Raw genomic sequence first — 13715 nt, 5'->3', positions numbered from 1 at the left:
TGCTTTTAGATAAGCACCGCTGTCATCCCTGACAGCGCCGGCGGCTCCTCCGAGCCTCCTCCTCTAAACTATGGGCCAGGCAGCGCTGCCTCCCCGGGGCTGGCGGGCAGCCCCCACCCAGCCCACCCGTGGCCCTTCCCGGGGCGAATGGTTTTGGTTAGAGGAGGCTCAGGGGGCTGCAGATCCACCTGGGGCTCTCCAGGGGAGAAGTAACAACAAAACGCGTTGGCGCAGCCTTACCTCTAGCTTTCGCCACCCGAAACCCCCGGTGCTGGGCAGGCCGCCTTCTGCCAAAGGTCCCCTGAGAGGTGGTTGCTCTTCATTGCCATGTCTCCAGTGCCACTGTCCGCCCCCCGCCCCAGCCTCTGCCACGATCCCACCGCCCCAGCCCCAGAGCCAACCCCACGGCGGCAGGCAGCTGCCTGCGCTGCTGCCCACCTGCGGGGGTACGGGCAGCGGATGATGTGGCGGAAAAAAAAAAAGAAGAAAGAAAAAAAAGAAGAAAAGAAAGAAGAAGAAGAAAAAAGAAAGAAGAAAAAAGAAAGAAGAAAAAAGAAAGAAGAAAAAAGAAAGAAGAAAAAAGAAAGAAGAAAAAAGAAAGAAGAAAAAAGAAAGAAGAAAAAAGAAAGAAGAAAAAAGAAAGAAGAAAAAAGAAAGAAGAAAAAAGAAAGAAGAAAAAAGAAAGAAGAAACACCAAAACGCAGGGGGCCCCCCCCCCAAAAAAAAAAAACCCCACAACAAAATCCCCTGGATTTGGACAACACGAGGCCAAGGATAACGCCCGGGGAAGCGATGCCCGACGGCTGCGGCGAGCGGGGACCCCCCGACCCCCTCCCCGGCCAACCTACCTCGCTGCCCGCGGCCCCTCGGCTCGTCCTCTCGCCCCGGCGGAGGCTCCCGGCGGCCGGAGGAAATGGGACGCCCCGGCCCGCCTGCCCCCGCCCCCGGCCCGGCCCCGCCGCCCTCCCTGCCCCACCTGGGGCTCCCCGCCACGCCCCGGCCCCTCTGTGTGACGCCCCGGCCCCTCTGTGTGACACCACCCCCCTTTGCACAACCCCAAAACTGTGCGGGGGGGATCGGGGGGGGGACGGGAACCCCGGTGCTTCGCTGCCCGCGGGTGCTCGGGAAGGGCCGGCGAAGTTGGAGTTGTTTAGTCTAGGAAAGAGGCATGGCGGGGGGGGGAGGTACAAAACCAGGCCTGAAATCTGCCAAAAGTTGTGGGAAGAGGGAGAGAACAAAGCGTTCTCCCTCGCCGGGAGGGAGGCCCGGGCTTCGGCACAGCGGAGATTTCCCCAGAAGCTTTTTTTTTTTTTTGGGGGGGGGGGGGTTGCATGCTCCTGTTGTTGGGAGGCTTTTAAGGACAGGGCAGACACGCAGCGCCAGGACTGCCACCCCGTCACCACCGCCCCCATGCCCACCCTCTGTCCCTGGAAAGGGGACCCTGCAGCAGGGCGGGAGGTGAGCGAGCGTCCCCCACGGGACGCCCCAGGGGCTGCTCTCCTCCACCCACAGCACCCGGCAGCGTTTTGTGGGTGCTATGCACCCGTGGAAATAACAAACGATGTCCAGGTCGTGCAGGGGGTTGATATTTTCAAAATTTCAGTTCAGTTTGGATTGCCCCCCCAGTTTTCACCTGCTGCTTTCTCTCCGTCTTACTTCTTTTTTATTTCCGTATGAGGGATATCCAGGAATCACCAGATCCCGATTGCTTTCCAGGCCGGGGCTGAGCAGTCTCCGCGCAGCGTTGCGATGTTGACAGCCAGGCAAGCTGTGACTAGAAAAATGTTTTGCTGGAATTTTTCTAGCCGGCTTGAATCCTTTTGGATTGCAAAACCCCCGCGCTCACCCTCCTCGCCCTCCTCCATGCTCCGGAGCCAGCGGTTTTGCTTTTCCGCTTCGGCCTTGGTCCTAACTCATCGGGCTGGGGAAGCCGGGGCTGCCCGACCCTTTGAGGGGCTCAAAAAAGCCCCGTGTGCCCGGTGCCGTGCCCCGGCAGCGCCAGGAGCAGAGCTGCGGTGGGAATATGGGGAAGGAGAGGCCGAGAGGAGGGGTGGAGGGATGGAGGCAAGCTGCCTGCCAGCCCCAGCTGCCCCCGCTGCCCTCCCGCCTGCTGCCTTCATCCTAGCGCTGGGGCCGGGGGGGTGAGAGACCCCAAAAAACACAAGTTGCAGGCTACAGCTTGCGCTAAGTGCCTCCTGGTAGCCTTTGGCAAGGTGTTTCTGGGCTGTGGGAAGTACCTTTTTACTTAACGATTTGCTGCTTCTTAACGCCAGGAAATTTTTCCTTGGTTTTATGCCACAGGATGGAGATCCTTGGGCTTTGCACCATGTTCATGGCTCACCCCATCCCGGCTCACCCCTCCCCAGCTCACCCCATCCCATCCCACTCCACCCCAGCTCTCCCCTCTCACAGCTGCAGCAGTCCCCTCGTTTGTGGGTACCAAATCCCCCCCATCACCCTACGAAAACGCCTTTCCCAGGGCACGCAGAAGCAGCCAGCTGGGTGCTGGCAGTCACCCGGGGGACACCCAGCCACCTTACAGCACCAGATAGCGTAACATCACCTTTGAAACCACCCTTAATAGGACTGCCTGGAAATATTTATAATTAGAGATCCCTAAGGGTGAGCGTGGCCGGAGGCGTCGGGCTCGGGGTTGCCCAGCCCCGGGGTCGAGGGGGCTGAAAGCCCTGCCCGTCCCCGGCAGCGCTGCCGCGGCGGCGGCTGGGAGGTTTGCTTTGTTCCCTGGGCAAACAGCCCCGCCGGGGCTCGGCGCTTTCTTGTCGCTGATTTAATTTGGCAGAGGCCTCGCCGAGGGAGGAGCTGCTGGTCTGGGCACCTTCCCTGGCTTTTTGGGGGCCACGCCGAGTACGGTGCTTCGGCACCCGCTTGGCTTTGGGCAGGAGCGTTGCTGCAACCCTTCGACGATGCGGCGGAGCTGGTGGGCACCGATAACGCTGATGTCAGCATTTAAACCTCTCGAGATGCTGCTACCCGTAAAGGAGAGTCTTGATGCCATCGAGGGCAGCGATACCATTAAACCAAGTTGGGAAGCATTGGAGGGACTTAAAGAAACTTAGAATTAATGCAAGAATATATAAATATAATCAATCAATCAGACCACAGCTCTGTCTAGCCTGGCATCCTTTTCTCCGTAGCGGATGCTTTGAAAGAATAGAATATAATTTGATACTTGACCCTCTGGATGTCTCCTGCAGCGAGGAGTTCCGCGGCTCCTTCCCATGTGGCGTGGAAAAGAAGTACATTTGGGGGTGGGGTTTGAACCTGCCACCTCCTAGTTTTGTTTGGTATCCAGCGTATCTGGGCTCCGAGGGATCGCGCTTTGTTTTTCAGAAACTTTAATGGGCGAGAGGAAGCCGTGACTCAGGCGCCGGTGAATCACTGCTGCTCCCGATTACGCATCTCTGCTTGCTGGTGCCCCTCGAGCTGAGGAACTGATTAAGCCCGGAGGAAACAAGCTCCTGTCACATCAGGGGGTGTCAGTCTGAGCCCCGGCCTGGGACCAGCTGGAAATCAAATCCCACCTCCAGCCACTGTTTTCCATCTGTCCTTCCCAAACTCCTTATTTCCCTGTGAGATCAAAGCCTTTCCCATGCCGAAAAGCCCCCCTGATAACTTCCATTTCCTCCAAGGTCCCCTCAACCCCTAATTTTATTTGGAAAACGCTACTAATTTTACACTGAAAATAGAAACACCCCCTTGTTCCCCCCTAGTTTTATTGGATTCAGCTGATTTATTTACCAGTTTGCCCCATTACACAGCTGGGAGCTTCACTCCTGCCTTGATAACACCCAGCTGGTACCCAGGGCCGGTATATTTGGGTTGTTCTGGGCATGGTGGGATGGGAGGAGATGTAAAGTGACTGCAGACATGAGCACACCTTTCTCCTCGGCTGCTTGCTCTGCTCTCTGGTTGCGATTTCTGCTTGCGGACGCTGGCCCAGCTTAAAGTAAGCAATGGAAAACTCTGCTCCCAGAGAAACATTCCTCTCATTTTTCCCCCATGCTTCTGCTTTTTCCCCTCCCTCTCCCCCTCCCACAAAAAAAGCCTGCAGTTTAAACACCAAAAATAAAACACACCCGGTCGTGGGCTGGGATAAAAATAGCAGCCCTTGGTATTTACTTTAGCAGCAGCAATAGGCTTTCCGGCTTCGGAGGAGAGCAGGAGAGGCAGGAGCGGGATGGGATGGGATGGGATCGGATGGTGACGGTGACTCTTAGGGGGGTGGAGGACAAACACTGAGCTGGTGGTTTTGGGGCTGGCAGGCTCCGCTCCCTCCCCTCCCCTCCCTCGGTTGGTCCCTGGCTCTGGGAATGGGGGAGCCCCGGGAATGGGTCCCACCTGGGTCCCACCTTGATTTGGGGCTTAAGTGGCTGCGGCTCAGTCCCACATGGGCAGTGATTCTTAGGGGAAATGCCCCAAAACTGGCGAGGTTTTTTGGGGGTACCTCTTCCCCACCCATCGCCTGGGAGGCTTTGGGTGCAGCTGGGCTGGCTGAGGTGGGTCTGGGTCTGCTGGAGCATCCCTCCCTGGTGCTTAGGGGAAAGAAAGGGCTGGGCTGGGGAGCGAGGTGGGGTCCTCGGGTGCATCCTCAAGTCCCGCTTGGTGCTTGTATTGAGCAAAGACGGGGTGCAGGACCCGGGTGTGTTTGGGGAGGAGGGGAGGGTGCGTGTCTCTGCACCCGACGGGGTGAGAGCAAGCAAGAGACGGCAGCTCGGGGTGCGTTTCGGTGTGTGCCGCAGGGTTTGGGAGGGAAGCGCTAGGGCTTTTTGTTGATTTGAGAGCTGATTGTTTTGTGCATGTGAGCCTCCAGGAACTCCTTCCTGAGGAAATCCTACGGGCAGCGCTGGCGGTGGGCGAGGGGGAAAGGAGATGCGCCGGGGCCAGGCAAGTCCCGGCAGCGTGACGTGGTGCCTTCCCATTTAGGAACGGCTCAGGGATTAGTTACGTGAAGGCCAGGGGACAAAAAACTTGTCGGTGAATGGGGGTGCCCCTTCCCTCGGCACGGAAAGGGGGTCACCGGCAGCGCCTTGATGGCTGGATTTGTGTGAAGAAAGGCAGAGGAGCGAGCGATGCTCGGGCACGGCCCCGGTGCCCCCGCGGACCAGCACGTACCCCCAGTAGTGGGAATGGGCGGCTCGTGCCTCCTCCCGCAGCAGCCGCTCCCGGGGTTTCCCGCACCGGGTGGGTGTTGGATCTGATCTGCCAAGGTTGCTTTTTAGGTGACAAACCAGTTGTGCCGGCTGTCCCCTCCGGCGCGGTCCCTCCTTTGGCTCAGCCCCGCGATGCCGAGGAGCAATCGGCGGCCGTCCCGCGGTGCCAGCTTCCCCCAGCCGAGGCGGGCAGGGAGATCCAATCCTGTTTCTTTAATGATAAGCAGCTGCTAAATTTTTTCTTTTTTTTTTTTTTTTATGTTTTTATTATCCCTTCCCTTCTGTAAGCCACTTCCACGGGGGAAGCTGTTCCTGGAGATCTCCGGTTAGCCGATGTCCCTCGGTTCGGGGCCACGTGAGGATTTTGGCTGGTGGCACCGGAGCAGTTGGCCAAGGTGTGCCCTCGTGCCGAGATGTTTTGTGCTGCCCTTGGGGCTTAGTTCGTGCCTGGGGACTATTTGACCCTTGCTCTTCACAATTCAAAGTCTTCCTCCTCCTCATCTCGAGGGCTCGGCGGGGAGGATGCAGCTGGGTGCCGGGGCTTGGGCAGGGCGGCTCGGTGGGGGCTCACCCACCCCCAGGGAGGGAACTGAGAGCGAAATGCAAATCGTGGTGGGTGAAAGAGGAAAAACACACCAAAAGCCTTTCTCCTGGGGGTGTTTTGCCTCCCTCTGCCCCCCACGAGGGAGAGCGGGTTCCTTTATTTGGAGGGGTGAAGTCCCCCTCGGGCAGGGGGGAGAGGTGGCCTTGGGTCGCGGGTGAGGAACCGATACGAGACGGCGAACGGGCAGATGCCGGCTGCTTTCGGCATGGCTGGAGTGCAGCGGGGGACGTGGGACCAGGGGGAGGGCCAGAGCCTGTCCCCAGGAGCAGGGGACACCGGCTGCTCCTCCAGCCCTGTCCCCTTGCTGCTCCTCTCCCGTCTGCTCATTTCCAACGCCTTCCTCCTGCGATTCTTAGAGGGATGGTTTCCCACTTCATCCCCCTCTTTTCTCTCACTTTTTGGGAGGATTTTTCTTGTAAACATTTGCCGAGTTACTTTCTTCAAACCCCTCTTTTGTGGCGATGTCCCCAAACGCAGGGGACGGCGCGGGGACAAGGGGCCGTTGTGGGGAACAGAGGCAGCTTGTGTTCCCACCAGCATCCCGGTGCGCGCCGCTCCGCCGTCCGGCAGCCGTGCCGGGCCCCGGTGCCTGCGGAGGAGTAACGCCGGGGAGATAACCTGGGTGGGAGCAAGAGGATAAGCCGCACTGGGAATAAGCGTGCTTATACATTGCATGGTATGTGCTATAGGGGGCTGCACGCCTCCAACATCCCTACCGACGGCAGAAAGCAATCCAAAATACGGGGCGGGGGGGGCGAGAAATGCCGCTATGAGAAAGTCCCTAATCATAGCTAGCACTCAGCTTCAGTACTTCTGCCTCAAATATAATGTGTATATATATTTTTTTTTTTTGATGGGGAAAATTGCTGAAACGTTGGTTGGAAGCAGAAACATCGCTGCGTGTTAGTGCCGTGGCTGTAGCGCAGGGAAGGGGGAATAAGCCTGTGGGCTGCTATTCACAGCGCTCCTCATCCCAGGGAGAGGGGACAAATCAATGAAATTTAAAAGCCCTGCGTTTAGATTTGATTAAAAGAGATAATTTTTTTTTTTTTTTTTTTTACACTCTACATAATTAAGCTTTAGAGCTTGTAGCCACAGGAGTTGAAAATATAAAAATGGGAATGAGGGTATTAAAGGGATGATGAGCACATCCAGGCTCACGAGGGGGAATTAAAACCCAAGAATGTTAAAGATGGTGCTATAAAAATCACATCCCGCAAGGCATAAAGCAGCTGTGATTTCATGGGAGGAGGATGCCCCTCCATCGATCTGCTCCAGCCTTGCTCCTGCAGGCGTTGCACCTCCTCCCGCGGTGCTGCTTGCTCCTGGGCGAGCGTTTCCCTTGGGTTTTTTTGGGGCTGAGGTTGCAGGGTGTGTTGCTGGGAACGCGTTGCTGGAGCTCCAGGTTTGGGACGGACGCCCAACGCCCTTGCAGAAGACCTTTGTACACCCTCCTGATGTTTGCTGGTGGAACAAAGTTCCCGAGAATCGCTCATGCAAGAAGGGGACTTTGGTAAGAGGGCTGTGATGAAATATCTCTGTACAAAGTGCAGATGGGGGGGGGGGCTGGCGGTGGGATGCTCTGCGGGGGCTGGAAGTGCCTGAAGAGGAGAGTGGCTGCCTGCAGCGTGGCCGTGCCGCCTGGGCTGCCTGGGGAGGTCCTCTCCTTGGAGAGGCTGGAAATGTGAGATACCACCATGTGTGATACTGCAGGACCGTGTCTGGAGTACACAGATGGCTTTGAGCCGTGGAAGGGCAGAGGGGCCTTTGCGATGAGGGTGGTGGGCACCTCCAATGGGTGATGGGGCAGAAGTTTCCCAGGGGTTGGTGTGGTGGGGCAAAACACCTCCCTGGGCTTAAGTCAAAGCATGGAGGGCTTAGGAAAGGGCTTGTGCCAGCCCTCACCCCCTTCTCATCTCATCCGAAGCATGGAGGTGGGCCATGGCTCTGATTTTGGGAGGGATCCGGAGGGATGCTGTGGCTCCACATGCTCCTGCCTTCTCGGGGTACCAACCTCCGAGTGGTGCGTGCCCACCTCATGCATCTGGTTATTGCAATGGAGAGTCCGTGTTTCCTTCAGCTGAGCTTTTTTTGGGATGCTCTGCAGGGATTGGAGGTCCTGGGGGGCCCACCTGGCCCCAGACGTGCTGAACAGGGGGTACAGTGGAGGCCACTGCCCTTCTCTAAGGGACCATAAATGAAACCCACCGCGTTGGGCCAACTGCTTGGCCAAGCTGCGCAAGACTGGGATGCAAAGCACCGGCGCAGGCAACCCTTCCTCCCCATCCCAAACCCGTATCCATCCCTCGGCTCCTCTGCTCGCAGGGGAGACCCCCAGGCTTGCCTGAAGGGTCTTCCGTGGCATTTAGTGCCTTCAGACATGAAAAAGGTCATTTAATCCAGACAGTTGAGTCCCTCAGGCTTCAGGCTTGGCTCTTTGCTGTGCCGGTGGCCGTGGCCGAGGCGGGGGAACCCCACGCTCACAACTTCCTTTTTTTTTCTCTCGAATCGGGGCAAGAAAGAGAAGTTGAGAAGCTGCCACAAAGCAAATTCCCCTGTTTTGTCTCTCTGAAATTAAATTTAGAAAATATTGAAGCGGTCTGGCAGAAGAGCTTCTTTCGGGCTTTCTCATCCTGCCTGGCTACGTGTCAAACATGAAAACTTAAGACGGGGAGGTCTAAATAAAGTCTGTGTGCGAAAGGAGAGGAGACTTTCAAAATCCTCTGAAATTCATACTTGTCCCAGAGATTTTTGCTAAATCAGTGTTGGTTTGTTTTTTTGGTTTGTTCCCCCCCCCGCCCCCCCCACTGGGAGCATGTTCTGCTGGAAATAGCCTTGCAATTGGGTTTTCGGTGGGATTTCCTTCGTGCTGGGAACCGATTGCTGTCTAAATTGGGAGAACGGCTTTAACTGAAGACTTCAGGGTTGTTTTGCTCCGCTCCCGAGCGTTTACACCGCTGCTTTGCTTTCTCTGGCTGTAAGCTGCAGAGCCGAGGGCCTCTCTAGCTCGTGGGAGCAGCTAAATTTATTAACAAAACATCTTGCGCTGGGCTGAGGCCAAAGCGCAGCTCCCTGCCTTACCGGGGTTAAAAGACCGGCTGTGCCGCCTCGACTTTGTGGTCCCTTTATTATTATTTATTTTAACAGGATAACTCGGGCGGGGGGGACCTTGGGAGCCTCTGGTCCGACCTGCTGCCCAAGGCAGCCCCAGAGTCAGATGAGGTTGCTCAGGGCTTTCTCCTGGTCTTGAACACCTGCAAGGATGGAGATGACCCCACCTCTTTGGGCAGCTTGCACCAATGCTGGGTTGCCCCCCCCCCAAAATTTCCTCCCTCTGTATTTTTTTTAATCCCACTGGATGTCCTTTGTCTCTCGTCTGCTCTGTTCTTCCCGGTTCGTGTTTCTCGGCGTGCTTTGCGAATGAGGAGCGTGTCCTCTTCCAGCTGCTGCTGGGCTGGTGGGGGCTGCTGTCTCGGCTGCGTGACACCTTGCAGCTCAGCTGCAAACCGCCGAGTGAAAACCCAAGCCTCCGTGGCCAACTGCTTCGGATGCAAAAGTATCTGAGCTCCTGTGGGGCAGCGCGTGCCCTTGCAGGAGGGTGAGAACACGCGAATCTCTGCTAACGAGCCCCCCACGCTGCTTCTCCCAGGGGATAAACGAGGATTAGGGACAGGGGACGCGCGTCCCCGCTTGGCGTGAGGTCGGGACTGCGATGCTGCTGGGCTTGGTTGCACCAGGACCCCGCTCCCACCCCACTCACGGACAGGCACACAGCTCGCTCCTTCGGTATCTTTTATTAATGTATAGAAAATGCATTAAAAAAAGGAACTATACATAGCCTAAGAGCGGTCAGGACTAAAAATACTAGTTAACAATGGTTAACAAGCGTCGATCCCATTCTCCGAGCTACGTTTTCATTACAGGCTGGGGAGGGCTGTTTAATATATTATTTATTTATATTATTTATTTTATTTATGCATCTCTCTGCTTTTATCTTCCCCCTCATTTGGTTGTACTGGTTTGTGTTTGAGTTCATCAGAACCTGTCCAAGGGATTTTGTTGCCTTTCTTCTTCCTTCTTATTTATGGTTTTTAATTTTTCCTAAAGTAATAAACACAATTCCAGGGTAACACCTGTACACAGGGGGCTGCTTGTTTGTTTGTTTAGGTCTTCACGTCGCCATCCTTCTGAGAAACCACCGACACCTGGAGAGCTGTGGGCTGGGTACCGAGGTGGGTCTGGGTGGCGGCATCTCCCCAGGGAAGAGCCTTCCCCTCCCCCTTACCCCAAACCTCTCCCCTGGAAGGGGCAAGGAGCTGCCACCACCATCTGGGCACCATCAGGTTCCAGGGAGGGGGAGGGTGACCCTAGAGGGTACCGGTGGTCCCCAAGGGGCTTGGTTGGGTTCGATGGCCATCCCGGGGTGCTTGGTTGATAGAAACAGGGATGGGCTTCTCGCTTGGCCCCGGGACAGAGCCCTTCATTAGTGTGTGTAAGCATGAATTAAAGGGGTTTTTGGGGTGAAACCTCTTTGCCGGCAGTGGCTGGAAAGGTGGGCGTTGTGGGCATTGCTGGGGGGCACAGGGCAGGGGGGGCGTGGTCACCCCAGGGTGCGATGGTGGGGACATACCAGGAGAGCAGCTCTGGGTCTGGACGAAGGGCACGTGCTGGCACGGAGGCGATGCACCGGGCGGGTGTTTTGGCTCCTGCTGTATTTCAGCAGGTCACTCTAAGCCTGTTGGGGGCACAGGGCACCCTGGCTCGAGGACACCGCTGCCCGAGCCCTCCCCTGCCGCAGTGCTGGGGACTAAGGTGGTGTGAGCTGTGCTCTCCACACCACGATGCTTCACCTCTGCTTCACCTGGGGTGAGCATCACTTTGGGAAGGAGGTAAGAGGACGTTTAGGCTGGTACTATGCTTTGAGACCCCCACGGTGAAGTAATGCAAAGGTAAGGAGGAGAAGCAAAGGCTTCTCCCCAACTTTTGTGTGGCTCTGACACTCTTCCAGCATCCTTCTGCCAAAACCCGGCTACCTTTGGGGAGGGCCTGGCCTCTGTCCTTCCCCAAATTATTAATTTATAAATGTTGTCTTAAGGATCACTTTTCTAAAAGCAGCTTTTCCTTTCAAGCCTTTTTTTTTGCCTTTGGTTACGTTTTAGTGCAGTGCACGGGGGGAAGGTGGGCTTGGAGGTCTGGCAGGAATGGAGACAGAGGGAAATCAAAATTGGGCAAGAGAAAGTCCCTTGGTGTTTCCTTCCAGGATTTTGAGGTTAGAAATAAGAGGCGGCTTTGAAAGGCTACAGGGATCCTGGGCACCCATGGTGCTTTGCTGGGTGAAGGACCCGACGTGCTTCTCCCTGCTTGATGTTATGGGATTTGGCATCTCGCAGTGGATAGTGTGGTTTTGGTAACGCCTTCAGGTTCATTTTGGGGTCTGGGGCAAGCCTGGGGGATGCGAGCTGGGTGGCAGAGGAGCCACCAAAGCCCAGAGATTGTTCAGGTGCTGGAGCCAAGGTCTCTCGAGATGAGCATTGCGCAGGATCCGGGCTGGGTTTCTGGGAATTTCAGGCCTGTTGCCAAGACTTCATTCAGTCTTAATGCTGTGCTGATGGGGGACAGGGCCAAACTTGCCCTGGTTGGAGAATGAGTTCGGAAAAAGGGCTTGCCCAGCCAGTGGTGGAGGGTAAAGAGAGGCTGTACTTAATCACCTGGTAGTTCTGTAGCATCAACATTAAGCACAAATTTGCTTGAAACCGCTGGCAGGAGCTTTGCCCAAAGAAATTTATCAGGCAATGATGAAAAATAAATTTCTGGAAAATTGTATTTTGTATATGGACAATGTGAACAAGGGACAATGGCCCAAATGACCGGGTCATTGTTGCTGATTGTGTGCCTGGGCTTGGGTTAGGTTATCACCAGGAGAACAGAACCGCCACATGTAGATGTCTTTAAAAGATTTTAGCAACTGTATTTCACCAGGATACTGGAAAGGCAATGCCCTGGTACCATGTGTGAGATCAAGGACCAGCATGGGTGTATATCGGCAGCGGAAGGCCAGATATTATCTCCAAGGTCGTCCTTCAGACTTGATGATGGAGTTGTGTCAACGAGGTCCTCTCATCCCAGTTACAGGACTTATAAAAGGGATGACAGCCATGAGCAGGGAGGGAGAGATATACGTCAGCAAATCTATTTAGAGAATAATCGGCCTTTTTGAGGATCTTCTTTTGAACCTCCCGGTAAAGCTTGGCATGTTTTGATTTTCTGTTTGACTTGTACTTTTGAAAAGAGAGGTTTCTTGCCTTCCACTTGGTTGGGAATGATGAGCTCCCGTGCTTCCACTGACGTCTCTTCCTTTCACCCAGGTAGACAGGCAAACAGCACCATCCGAGATGAATGCCGTCGGCTGGCACTCTCTGCCCCTCATTATAACCACTGCACTACAGTGCCTTTGTTAGGACACTTCTTGCCTATAAACTCTTGGTGATGTTGGGAAAAATATTACTCTGCCGGTCTACTAGGAGGTTTCTTAAGTTTTAATCAGTTCTGTCTGCTGCTGCTTGTTGGCTTTTGGGACCTAAAACAGGGCAGGCCGCTCAGGAGGCGTGACATGCTGCCATCCGTGATGCTGGCCAGGTTCATCAAGAGAACCCATCATCTGCAGCCTCTCTGACTGGCCTGTTCCTCAACTAGTTGACTTGTTGCCTGATTTGATGCTGATGGGAAGTAAGAAGAGATGCCTCATTTACATGTGAGATGTTGCTGAGCTACAGCACCCTTACTCCAGGCCGGACTGCAGCTTGTAAGCTGACCACTTAAAGGGTTGGACCCTGTATCTAATCTTGACCTTGGGGTTAGCTATGATTTCGTGTGCCAGTACGTGGCACGGACAAGGAGGCTGCGTTTCCTGCTTAATGCCCTTCTTCAGCTCTGCAGCCGTGGTGAGTAACGTCAGAAAATCCAGGAGCATGACCATGAAAGAGACACTGGCCTGAATTATAAGCTACTGCAAAGATGCCTTTATGTCGCCATCTGGAAGATGTTTCCTGAGACAAAGCAGCTTCAGTCTGATAAAATCAAAAAGCAGTGTTTAGCATTTGTAATGCTCCTTTGGCTGCGAACCCAGCAATGAGCTGCATTGTCCTCGGACGTGGGGACGAGTCCCTTCTCGGAGACCAGGCCAGTGACAATGCCCAGCATTGATCAGGGCCCTCAGCAGAGCAGTGACCCCAGTGTGGTGGTCGTTTGGGCTACGTGGAGCTGGTGTCAATGACAACAGAGCGCAGCCAGAGCTATCTGAAGGGTCCGTCGATCTTAAGATGGGAGAAGTTAAGGATGGGAAGAGTGAACTCATCTATTCTTCCAAGGGTCTTGAAGTGCTCCGAAATCTGAATGGACTGAGCCTTCCTTCCATGAGGGGAAACAGTTCATTTCCCGTTAGAGAGATGGTGATACCAAGGCACTGAGATTTGTGTCCCTCTTACGATGGCGGCGAAGAGGGATGGTGTAGGAGAAGGAAGGGAATGGGCATTTCTCAGCTTGCGCTTGCTTCCCTTGGCTATGTCGTCATCATTCCCCGTGTGCATGGAGTGAACAAGAGCACCAGGGCTGTGCCAGCTGTGCCAGCTGCCACCTTCGGGCTGGGCTGCGGTTGTGTGATAGCTCTTTTGGTCGCTGGTCCTTCTCTGAGACTCTTTGGTTTGGGATCAATGACTTCAGTGAGAGATAGCGTGGTGGCATATAGAAATAGCAGGGAAAATGGACTCTAGAGTTCAAGACTGCCAGTAGTGATTTTTCTCCCAAGTCCTCTAATTTGACTCCTTTCTTCTCCATCAAGCTCAGCATAACCCAGGCAGATGTCGTGCACCTGGGGTGGGATGAGTTCAGCTCGGAGGAGTGGATGATGCAGGTTGGGGCTGGTGGAGCAGCTCTTGTTCCCC

The sequence above is a fragment of the Calonectris borealis genome, chromosome 8 (assembly GCF_964195595.1).
Source record: "Calonectris borealis chromosome 8, bCalBor7.hap1.2, whole genome shotgun sequence".
Taxonomy (NCBI): domain Eukaryota; kingdom Metazoa; phylum Chordata; class Aves; order Procellariiformes; family Procellariidae; genus Calonectris; species Calonectris borealis.
The sequence above is the reverse complement of the archived record's forward strand: the minus strand, read 5'-3'. Positions refer to the sequence as shown.